Source organism: Stegodyphus dumicola, chromosome 6 (assembly GCF_044657685.1).
Source record: "Stegodyphus dumicola isolate Sdum_Otavi_A_Nest chromosome 6, ASM4465768v1".
Classification (NCBI taxonomy): domain Eukaryota; kingdom Metazoa; phylum Arthropoda; class Arachnida; order Araneae; family Eresidae; genus Stegodyphus; species Stegodyphus dumicola.
Window position 1 is genome coordinate 164,745,259 of NC_140773.1, and position 12,951 is coordinate 164,758,209.

Genomic DNA, 12,951 nt, shown 5'->3' on the forward strand with positions numbered 1-12,951 from the left:
TTCGATTCTAAGCAGCATTGCCTGCTTTATAAATTAAAATTTAATTTCACGTGAAATTAAATCTTTAACTTCAATTTTAATAGTTTTATATTTAAGCATCTTATAATTTACTTATTTATTTTCAGCTAATAAAAATGCAAAACATGGTGTTACGAATTTTGTATATATGTAAATAATTTTTTTAAAAGTATATGTAAAATTTTAGTATCTCTTGCATAATGTGACATGAAATGCCTCAAACAAAGCTCCGCCAGAAAAATAATGTTGCAAGTGGTGTCAGAAAGCATTGAGGTAAATGGCTATCTCGTCAAAAGCGCCGAGCTTGCGATTGTTCTGAAGACTAATTTTTGTCGCCAGATTTTACGAGAAACCGCCAAAAGTCGCCAAACTTCTCGACCATTTGACGACACTTCGGTCCGATCCCTGTATAACTGTAATTAGTCTGATCCCTATATGTAACTGCATCCGGCCGTATATGTCTGTATAACTAATATGCATTGCAGCAATTTCGAGAAATCGAGGGTATTGGAAACTCTCGGCGGCCGGAAGAAAAGTATGTAAGATCAGAGTGAGTATCAGTTCTCAGATTAGTTCCAAGTTGAATTCAGAGTTTAGCTCAGAGTACTGAGAGCTAATTGGGCGAGCTTCACATTTGAGGCCTTTTTATATCGTTTTGTGTTTAATGTTCCTAGTAGTTAAATTGGTAATTACTTTTTTAAAAAATCTAATAGCGTGCGTTTGCCCATTTGACATTGGCCACTCCTAAGGCCAGGAGTAGTTGCCATTTTATTGTGGAGACACCTAATAAACACCTCCTATGGAGAGACGGACAGTTGAAACTATGCCTTCTCCAGGATTCATACCCGGGCCCTTTGGTACTGCAGTCGACCTTCCTAACCACTTCGGCTTCCCTAACCACTATACCGTCTGATAATTACTGATTGTACTCTGTAACAATGACAAGAGCTGTACGAGTACAAATGTGAAAAGTTCCAGAACGTTTCGCGAATTGGAAAATAAATTTAATCAAGCTGTCATAGGTTTCCTGTGCATTCAATCCATTACGAACCTGTACGTTCATAATAATAGGTTTGTACCAAAAATTGGATGAAAATGTTGTAATATTTGGAATGGCATGGAGTATTCTAAAATCTATACTGTAAATAAATGTACTGACACGATTTTTATTATCGTTGTTTATTACATAATATATTTTGCATTTTACTATCACTATTTTATTCTTAGTTCTATTATGTTTCATCTGAGGGCATCAAATTTCACCGATTTTTATTAAAAAGTGTAGAATTTGGGGCGTTTTTAACCTTACTTTCACCAAATGCTTTTGAGAACTGCTGTCTTTGTGAATCTGGGATGTCATGAAAGATTCATTCAAGTATTATTATTCGAAGAGAAATGGGAAAGTAATGGATTCGTGACAAAGTGTTCTTGTGTTTCTTTTTCTCCTTCATTTGCAGAATTTAAGACTAATTTTTGTAGCAAAAGGGCTTCAACTCATTGAGTGGAGTACGTTATTGACTTGACGAAAGACGTTTTGAAATACGCTGTTACCTTTCTGAAACTCTTAATTCATCTGATTTCCTTTTGCTAGCAGAAAGATTGGAGAGGTGTCAAGTAGTTTCCAGTTCCCTTCTACTTGACTTAAGATGTTCTACGATTATCCTTTCCTGTCTTCATTTTTCATGGATATGCAGAATCTGATTGATTTAATTTACATTGAAATTTTTATAATCTTTAGTTGTTATTCTTTCATATATTCAAGATGTGAAAATTTGTATCAAGTTTTGGAATTATTTATCGAATAATTCTAATTGTTTGTCTTAGCATCAGCTGTTTCAAAGATTACATAATCAGTTAAATTTACAAAAAAATATTCGTCATGTTTTTACAATAGTTTTTTCCTCGATATACGTAAGTAATAATATACGTATTAAATAATAACGCAGCGATATTATTTTCCCCCACATGATGTTTTCTTTTGTACAGAAAAGCTATCATCATTAGTGTTTTTCACCAAAATGACGCATAATAAGTTTAGTCTTGGCTTACAGTTCCACAAGTCTCACGCAGATTCTGTAATTTGCCTACAACCATGCTTCCGCCTTTTTTTTAACGAGAATCCACATTTAGTGTTACTTTTTGAGCTTTCATATCTGCCATTATTATTATGTGTCTTGTCCAAGCTTTGGGCCCACAAACCGCCGAGTGTAATATCTGCTGAACACTGGCAATTCGACTAGATTCCAAATCCCTGCGTAACGGCTCGCTGTATGGGAGATTTCATGGTTTTATCAATGTGTAAATTGAGTAGAAGCTCCTACACTAAAGCATCCCTTAATTTAGCTGTCTGATGTTTTGCCATCCTATAGATAGCCTAATCCAGCTCAATTTCAATTTTCAATTTTCAGTATGTAAGAAATGCTTTCGTTCCTTACCATAAGCTTTAAGATGCAATTGGAAGCACGTCCGGCTACCAGTTGGAAGACCCGAAGTACAAATCTCAAGGAGAGCATCGCTTATTTTTCCTGTTGCCCGCTCTGAGAAAACATGATGATTCTTTAACTATAATTTTTATGTTTGCAGTTTTATGTATGTATCTCAGTGCTGAAAATATAATGCGGGAAAATTTTTTTCAGAACTGCGTGGGAATATTTTGTGTGGGAAGCTTATATTTATAAAAAGTGACACCCCCTCCCCCAAAAATATTTCATCTTTAGGAGAACTGTACATTTATGATGATGATGTTACGATGCTTCTAATTTTATAATAACTGAAATAATTATTTTAACTTACTGAGGAAGTAAATCTAACAGAAATTTGCATTACATCTCAGCAGTCTTCAAAAATTCCATCGCAAAAATGAAGGCAATTCTGTAAACAACATTTTAGGTTCTTTTCTATTGAATAATATAGATTTTATTTAAATTTGATTTATAGTTGAAGAAAACGTTCACAGCTGAAAAGAATTTTAACGTTGATGAGAGCACACTATTACTAATATATCTCATTATATTTCTTTCTTAAACAGCTCAGAAGATCTTCCATAACTACGCTGAAGTCATATCTAGTCACTGATGGTAAGAAAATTTCATACACCTTGCTTAATGCATCATGAATTTGTAACTAAGCAAAATGAATAATTTATACTGTACTCCTCTAGGTGTTTGCGCAGGATCGCCTGAAAGAACGTTGAATGTCAGAGAAACTTGACCTTTATTGAAGCTCCGTTCTATTAAATAAAATCAACTTTCACCTAAGAATCACCAAAGATACTATCGGATTTTTTTAAAAAATCTATGAACATTTTAGGAATACGAATTTTATGCACACATCAGAAATACCAAAATTAAAAACGCTTAAAAACACGCATGAAAACGGTTATAGTTTGAAAATTGTGAGAACATTGTGGCTACATCGATTCTTGTATCGTTATCACGCGCGAGCACGTGCGTCGAAAGGTATAAATACTGGAAGGACTGGTTTGTCTCTCTCTTTTTCCTTTTTCCCCTCTTGCTGCCTGACGTCGAGCTTAGCGAGTGTGTGGGCCTTCGGGCCACACACACTCAGCAGTCGCCATTTGTTCCTGTCTAATTTTGCCGAGAAAGAAGCAGAATGAAGAAATCCAGTACTTAAAGTAGATGTTTGATTTGTGAATAACATAAAATAAACGCGCAAGCAGAATATAAGTAACTGTTCGACTTCAAGATGTGATTGACCAGCAATGTGTCACCACGTGCGACGTGTGTAAAAATCATATGAATGTAAAAGGAAAAAAGAAGAGCTTATAAGTGTGTAACCAGACAGCGCGATAATACGAAGATAAAATTAACCACGTTTCAACCGCAAAATTATTCGATGGGACAGGATTGCGCGAATAGTCACGCTTCGGCATTCCACGGACATTCCATTTGAGTTATCGCATTGCGTGTATCTAAGTTATGATATTTTAGTGTTTATATGTGTGTGATAAATGTGTCTTATTTAATCCAGAAAGTATGTGTATTAAAATAAATATGAGATTGGAAAAAGAAAATATTCGGCTCATGCATGCATCAGTGGGTAAGTCTTGTTAATCTATTTAGTAATGATTATGCAATGTACTAAACACCAAATTTTAGTTTAAGTATTTACGCAAAATTAATTTGTACTTGATATTCTTAGTATCGACAATTTTGGTGATCACGCCCGTAACACCACAAAAATCAAAGTAATAGTGAAATAGCAAACTCTTTCATAGATATGAACTTCAACACTAACTGAAGTTTTTTGATTTAGTGCCAATGCATTCTGAACTTAACTTAGCAGCACGGTTGATCTGAGCGCTGATTTCTAGAATTTTACAGTAATTCTGTTCATATGTGTCACAAAAATATCATATTGAAAGTTTGAAAAAGGAAAAATTGCTTAGGTGATATTTCAGAATTTTCTAACTGGTAATATTTCGAATAATAACGCTTCCTTAACATCAAATATGACTACTAGAAATCCGGTACCTTCCTCTCTATCAAAATCATAAGATATTATGGTACTATTCCGTTTTTAGGATCGTAAAAATTCGCCAAACTAATTGTTGATGCCAGTGCTGCCAAAAATAATTTCAGCAAACTTAACGCAAGAAAGGAAGTATAATAATAAATAACTATTTAAAGATTACTGTTTTAATTTAGATGAAAGGTTAATTTCATATAATACGTTTTTTTATTATAATTTATATAAAAAGGCTAAACATAACTGAATGGAAGCATAAAAGTAAATAACTATTTCAAATCATTATAATAATTTTTATAAGAAAAGGCTAAACATAACTAAATGGATTTCTACATCGCTATTTCGCTACCTAAAAAGCATAATTTCATCTCATTGGTTGAATCCCGCGAACGGGCTTGCTGCATGGGCGTATTAAAGGTTTTCCAAATGTGTAACGTATATACGAGCCAGTTTTTCCTTAGAAAGTCCTCCACGAAATCATCCCTCTCCTTAGGCATATAGCCCTCGAGGCTTTGCCATAATCACAGACACAACAGCACAACAATAACATCTCATTGGTTGTTCAAATATAATTTTCTATAATGAATGATGCCTTTTCTTTGAAAAAATTCTATTCCTGACTTTTAGTCATGAAATTGTTAAATCCATAGAATATCAAAAATGTATTTAAAATCAAAAAAGGATTTAAAAATTAAACTAGTATTTCAATGGCGTCTTAAGAAATATAGAACTATCTAAACTTACGCAATTGGAAATCAGTGCGTGCGTTATATTTGGCGCGCTGTTAAATGGGCGTATTTGCCTAGATTAGTGCTTTTGCGCATACATTTCCGCTGCAATTTGTTTACGGTTATCAAAACGGAATAATAGCGATATCATTAGCTACATATATGAAATATGTGGAATTGAAACTTTAAAAATAAACTACGTTAATGAAAAACAAATATATACAAATTTTAACACTATAAAGTAGAAAACAAATACAGTTAAAAGTCTTTAATCCAGACGTCCATAATCCGGAATGATCGATAATCCGGACCTCAAAGCTATAAACTTTCTGCTCATGCGCATATGCGTTTAATGTATAACGGACGGTATAAGCTAAGCTAAAATTATTTAATTATCTATTTAGTTAATGTTGCAGATTGCGTTGTTCCTTAATCTTCTAATTGGATCTGGCTTATTTTTTGCAGACTGTTAGAGCAATTTTATAAAAGTAAGCTTGAACTTTCGATTATGTCAAAAAGAATTTCCGATTCTGGAGCTGCCAAAGGATCTACAAAGCGGAAGCATGTTTCGATGTCCATCAAACAAACAGTGGAATTGCTGCAAAAAATGGATAAAGGCATATCCTTTGTTTCTCTAACCATTCCAAAATCTGTTTATCCATTTCGCGCTGCTCTGCGGGGGAGGGAAACATCACGGCGCGCAATGAACTGGAAATTGATCTGCCAGCACTATCCTTATCTTCAGAGCAGATGTTTTTATTTTATTCAGCGTATAATTCCTTACTAAATGTAGTATTTCATCTCGATGTACTCCGTCTTTGATATGATTTAAATCAAATTACTCGTCATTATATATATCACGAATACACATCGAATACTTTTCTGATTGCAATTTTCTAATTTTGACTATGCGTAATGTATGCTTTACGCATGCGCGCGTTGAAAGAAATGTTTAATAAAGTAAACAAATAAATATTAAGCTTTTTTTTATAAATTTTTATACCCTTTAGATCATAATTGCTCTTTATTTCATAAATTAGAGTTTCATATTTTTAATTTTATAATTTCTGTATGCCATCTTACCAGATTGAAACTGATGATCTATAAGCCGGAAAAATCGATAATCCGGAATAGCCGAAGTCCCGACAATTCCGGATTAAAGACTTTTGACTGTATATACAAATATGCAGAAGCTCCAAAGCAACGTAGAAATATTTACACTAATCCTGTACACAATAAATATTAATTTCACATTTATAAAATTATAAACTAGTGAATGTGAGCATAATTTATAATAATCTACTTTTGTCTGTTCTTTAATGTACTTCTGTGCATAAGGTTTCTTTTTGAAAGGGGATACTTAAGGTAAAAATTCATTTTTATTTTGTAATAAATGATAGTTTCTTTTAATTAGGTAATTCCTATTTCCGGCCCTAAAATTGTAATATACTTATAATTAATAATTTTATATAGTGTGTAATTTATGAAGTTTTTTTCATTTGCCAAATTTTTTATAATCCAAAGTCTCTAAAGAAAAAACTTTCGATGTCAATTAAATGGCTTTACTGATGTACGTACTTATATAATTACTTAAATTAGAAGTGAAATTCTTTATTCAACCATTATTTAAGCGTAAAAATTTGGAAACAAATTCTAAAAGTAATACTATAACGCTTAGTAAGAAGTAACTTGCCATTTAAATTTAGATGGCCCCTTCTGGGTGAAGCATGAGAAGGTTGTTTCAAAATAAAAATAACTATTAAAACAAACCCTATAAGATAACCCGCTTTCCAAGTAACAACTCTGATTTTTAAGAATATTTATTTAATATCCGGAAAAAGCTATGCCAGAAAATATAGTTAGTATAGAATGCAAAATTATCCTTGAAATTTGCTTTCTGCTTAACACTGCATGTATATTGTATCACAGATTAATGGTTTCCCTCCTATCGATCATGTGCCATTTTTGGAGCTGTTTTCAGTTTCCTGTCTCACAGTTCGACGTTTATTTATTTAGGAAGAAGTGACCGGAGATTGGATGTTTACATCATCCGTTTGATTTATTGCCTAGAAATATTTTAGTATGCAGATATCGGGAATTTTCCACGCTGGCTTGTGTTCCCTGGAGGCTATTCTGATTGGCTTGCGAACCTCATCTAATAAAAAACAGGGTATTTTAAGGATCTATGATTTTCCCTCAGAGACAGAAATTGCTTTTCAGCTTTATGATATAAGCAAGTAAACAACATTTCGAAAAATGTTTTCATAATCTGAATTGATGTATATAATTACTCAATAAATCTCTCATCTTTTTCTCAAGGTTTCAGCAAATTTAAGAATTGTCTTTGACGTATAAACCGTCTGAGCATTACGGGTTTAGCCCTTAAATGTCAAAGTTCCTCAAAATTCGTGTATAAATGGTATTTTCTTGATTATAATTAAAAAACGACTATCTTACTTTGTACCCTGATATACATCAATATTTCAGATCTTCCAATATACATCAAATCTGAAATTGAAGATATTTAAAGCTGGCTGAAATTTTATATGTATTGAATATGAAAGCCACCCTTCTATATCGAAATTTCCTTCCGTAACGTGCTTTAAATTAAATTGCTGCGACAATTATGTAATTAGTTATGTATTTAAATTGTTAATGTAACATTCTCCAACAGAAATAGAATTAGTGACAGTAATACTTGCTAAGACTGGTTTTCGGCCAGTATCAAAACAAAAATCTTAGTGACATGTTTTATGTTTTGCAGCAGTTTCATCGAATCGCCATGATGCATGGTTGTTCTTGTGATTTTAATCATGTTCAAATTCACAGAAAAGTTTCGCTTAGAAAGTTCTTCACGAAAGCATCCCTTTTCTTAAAAGTGTATTTTTCCATAAATGATCAAGTAATCATGTCTTGTTAATGAGGTTTATGAATAGCGTTCCAGCAGTTATATCACATGCTAGTAGGGACAGAAGCGTGTGTAACTTTAAGATGCTTTCTTCAGGGGGTGATTATCATTCAAGACTGGTATTAAATTAAACATAATTCTCATGTGCTTTGTCGTAAAAATCAGTTTAGTGTAGATGCATTTTCCAAAGTTAAATTCAGCTGCCGACACTGTCCGATTAATGTCCATAATGTAAAACATTTGCTGTCAGAAAACATTGTTCGAGATGTGAATGCTGGTATTTATCCAGTTGATATTTTATTATAATCTTCCTTCATTTTACGTTTCCATTTACAAGTCAGGAAGTAGATTATGAAATTATATGTATAGTTTTTAAATGGCCTGGCGCTTTATGTAATAGCCATCCGCCTTGCATCATTACAAGGGCCGGAAGTGGTGGACATTTGATCATGGAAGCGACTAATAGGTGACCATCATTGCCTCCTATGAAAGGACGGATAGTTACAACCATGCCTTATCCGGCATTCGAATCGGGCCCATCGCTAACCACAAACTATACATGCTCGGCGGCTTATGGAATTATATTATATAGATGAAAAGGATTAGCTATCTCTGAGCTTTCCACCATGGTACTTGATGTCTAAATCACAAATAATATTCCCGTATAAATTTTTCATTAATAGTATTAGTTTTTTGATCTTATATATTTCACTTTTCATTCATGATTATATCGTGATGTTCTAATTTCGAGTGCTTAGACCAATGTATGATATTAAATATAATTTCAGCAAGAGGAAATGGTTTAAAGCAGAATATTGCTACATTTTCTGTGCTCTGTTATTCAAGAGGTGGACAAATGTTCAGAAAGCCTTAAGTGTGTAAATTCCCTAGACATAAACTAATGTATTCATATGGAGTGAACTGAGGATAATCGCTAGAAGCTGTAATTATCCAATCTTCGTAACTCAATAGGTATTATAGTTTCGAAGCTGATCTCTCATGAGAGCTATAATAGATTGTTAAGTTCGTTGTTATGCATGCTTTATCTTAAGCTAAATCAGTGTTTAATCTAATGCATTATGTCCTATTACCTAATGTGTCTACCACAACCTTTACCAAATTACTTTTGTGAATAAACATCATAGCATATATTCGTTTCAGAAATAGTTATTTTTAACTTTTGATTTGAACGTATTATGCATGTTGTAGCTAAATATATACATGTATTGTTTGAAGTATTCAACGTATTCTGCTTTTGTAAAATTTTGTCATTTCTAAAAACATAAACAAAACTTTAATAGCGTATATTTCACATGGAAGTTTAAAACAGTTGGCTTTAATATTAGTCCTAATGTTTTCATTAATTAATATGTTTTTAATGTAAAAACTTGGTGAGTGGTGAGATGAAGTATAAATTCATGTTTGGTTATATTTTACGTTTTATATTAATATCCTTGCCTTTTTAGTGTGCCTGAGTTTTGTCAAAAGTATATTTCTAATTTTTGTTTCATTCTTAAAAATTATGCATAATCTTATTTAAGGTTAAATAAGATTATATATAAAAGCCAATATAAAGTTAATTTGATTCTCTAAAACACAAACTTGTTTAATAGATTTTTATATGTTGTACAGTGCAATTCCAATTATCCGAAACTCCGACTATCCAAATCGTTGATTATCCGAATCGCTTTCAGAATTTCAGAATTTTGCAGAATCAAATGAAGAAGAGAAGGAAAAGAGAAAACGAAAAAATAAGCTCAAGAAAAGAAAAGGGAAGAGGCAGGATAAGATGAGGATGACATGTCACGTGAGGAATTCAAAACTTTCTTTTGAAAATTACTGGATATTCAGAAGTTAGTGCTGAGGACACAGCGGAATAGATGGTGTGCGATTCGTCAGACCCTGGGTTTCAAATTCTAAATCATGATGAACTTATAGAAGTGAGAGAAGAAACTGTAGAGGAAGAAGGTGACTTTAATGTCGAAGTTGAAGAAAACACGGGACCATCAGCTAGTGAAGCGTTTGCCGGTCTGGAAACTGTGTTGAAGTGAAACTGCGTCAGCCCAAAGGTGATCACATGCACCTTATCATTGTCAAGCGGATGCCCACCTTGGCTGCTCGAAAATAGATGAAGACAGTCAAACAGCTTACTTTGACCGAGATGTTCAGCAAGCAATAACTTTCAGCACTTGTAAGTATTGCACAGTACGCTATGCAACATGTACGTAAAAGTGTGCCTTTTCATTTTAATTCATTAAAACCTCTTTTTCCTTAAAAATAGTTTTATTCTCCCATTTGCAACATTAAATACATACAGTAATTAATTAAAATGTATGTAGACTTTTCTTCGGAAAAATCCAGTTATCCGAATTTTGGTTTATCCGAATGGGCTCCGGTCCCAATTTATTCGAATAATTGGAGTTTCACTGTATCCTGAAAAATAAGCAAATGCACACCTTGCCCACATACACACACACAAAAAGGGAAGTTCTATCTAGATCTTCCGTCCTACTGGTCCGATTGACAAAATTTAATTTGCGTTTCTTATGTCTCGAAAGCGAGACTATAGATATATATTAGATTTATATATAGCGTTGTTCTAACATAGGTATTTTGACACGAAATCGGGATTTTTCTGAGATAACATACCGAGTTTTTTCCCATTTTTTGTTTTAAGGCATAAATTATTCTGAAGTGCTAAAGTGTAAAAATCACTCGAACAGTTTTTAAAAAATTAACTCTCAAATTTTAGCTCCTCATTATTAATTGAATTTGATGTATATTTATTAGTATCTCTTTTTTTTATTAAACTTATTTTATTACTTTTTTGCAATTCGAAAATTTGGGTTCAATCCAAATAAGATTCGCGGATATTTTCCGATTTGTTTTTAAAATTTGTATTTTTTGGTAATTTTTATACATTTTACGAAAAGCATTTTTGAAATATAAATTATAAAACGTTCACCATCACCTTAAAGTAGATGTACTTCTAGACATACCTGCAAAATGCTAACGTTTTTATTCAAAATTCCCAAAGATATACGTGAATTGGCAAGTTGTGAAATTTGGTATATTAGTTATAAGCAATAATTACGCCAAATGTGTTTAACGCACTTTGTTAAAATTATTTGAAAGAATGAACCTTATTTTTTTCCTCACGCGCATTGAAAAAAAGAAAAGGAAAATATGTTACTAGAAGTTAAAAATTTCATAAAGTGAATTATTCTTGGCGCAAATTGAAAAAAAAATGTGCAAAAATGAATTTTTTTTGTTTTCTGTGCAAGTTTCCCACCAAATTTTAGAAAATTTAATATTTGGCTATAATTTGAGGCGTCAAATCGAAATATGAAAAAAAAAATCGGTATGTCATTTTAGAAAAGTCCGATTTTGTGTCAAAATACCTAAGTTACAACAATGCTATATATAAATCTAATAGATAGCCTAAATCTCGCTTTCGAGACATGAAAAACTTTAAAATCACTGTAAGTTAATGTAAAATCACTGTAGAAAATGTAAAAATCACTAAATTTCGTCAATGGATCCATCAGTATAACGGGAGATATATAGAACTATATATAGATAGATTCTCATTTTTTTGTGCAGAGTATACATAACATATACAATTCTGTCTCGCACAGTAAAAGAATTTTTTAAACAAATTCACTACCACATTGCTGGAAGAAATTTCTCTTATTCTGGTAATATTGAAGAGATATGGATTTTTTTAAGCAAGTAAGATGAAAAATGAGCAATCGCCTTCGCCGAGAATCGAACCACGGACCTCTAGAATACCGGCCCAGCGTGCAGAACCACTACACCACGAAGGCACGCTAGGAAAGCGGAAGAAATATCTTATAATATAATGTCTGTAAGAACGCAATCTGATGAAGAAAAATATAAGTATGTTAGATTGAGTTTGATGACATCTCATATAGAAGGTAAACTTTTTTAACATTTAAACTATTAAATCTAATTTATTTAATTTCCTTTTGCATTGAAATATTTGGCTGTTTCTGAATGCTGATAGTCTTCTATTCATATTTCTTTAAAAACAGTATTAATCATTCTGCTCGACTTGATGATTCCGTTCGCAAATTACTGAATCTGCTTTGAATTGTTATAAAATGGTTTAATTGTATAAAAAGATTACATTATTTGGTTGATTAGTCACGGTGGAAATGTTGCTACTTACACTGATAGAGCTTTCGAAATTTGAATTTGGTGAAACATTATGCAAAGTTAGGCGATCAGCCAAAAATTGTCTATTTAATGCTAGTAAATTTCTCAAGACATCTTTCTCTCAAAATATTTAAATATACAATTCATGGAAATGAATTTTCGTAGCATATCTAGTTGCATATCCATGAATCAAATTTCAGAAAACTTGACTATAATGGATCTGCTAACAAATAAACCATTAGTCAACAAGACTTACTTTTAAGATAACTGAAGTTAATATTTAACCGGCTTTTGAGCAAATAAAACTTATAATATTACCTTACGTCAATGGATTTTGATATACATGTAAGATAAAAAATATGTGAATCAAAATTATAATTTAAACTAACGGTAAACTCTTAAATTCTCCCTCTCGGTTCTAAAAATCGTAATAACTTCTCTCGATTGCGTCATGTCTAAATTATTCTATTTTACATGGCCTGCGCAGCGCACTTTAAACCAGCGGTCCTCAACCTTTTTGACTAACGCGTACCATCTAAACAAAAATTGGAAACCTTTAGTACCGCCACTACAAAGTACTACTACCACCACCACCACTCTTGAACACAGCTCAGATCCCATAAATTTAAG

General features: G+C 32.4%; 1 protein-coding gene across 3 annotated transcripts in view; it reads left to right on the plus strand.

The window, feature by feature from the left end:
* LOC118181872 (N-acetylglucosamine transporter UNC93A-like) overlaps positions 1 to 12,951 on the plus strand; it is a 214,623-nt gene that overhangs the window by 14,180 nt on the left and 187,492 nt on the right. Inside the window, exon 1 of one of the 3 annotated variants that reach the window (XM_085819134.1) lies at positions 3,039 to 3,095. The exons of the other annotated variants lie outside the window; for them this stretch is intronic. The gene's annotated coding sequence lies outside the window, so the exon portion shown is untranslated. Of the gene's footprint in view, positions 1 to 3,038; positions 3,096 to 12,951 lie in introns of those variants that run through there. 3 annotated transcript variants of the gene reach the window in all.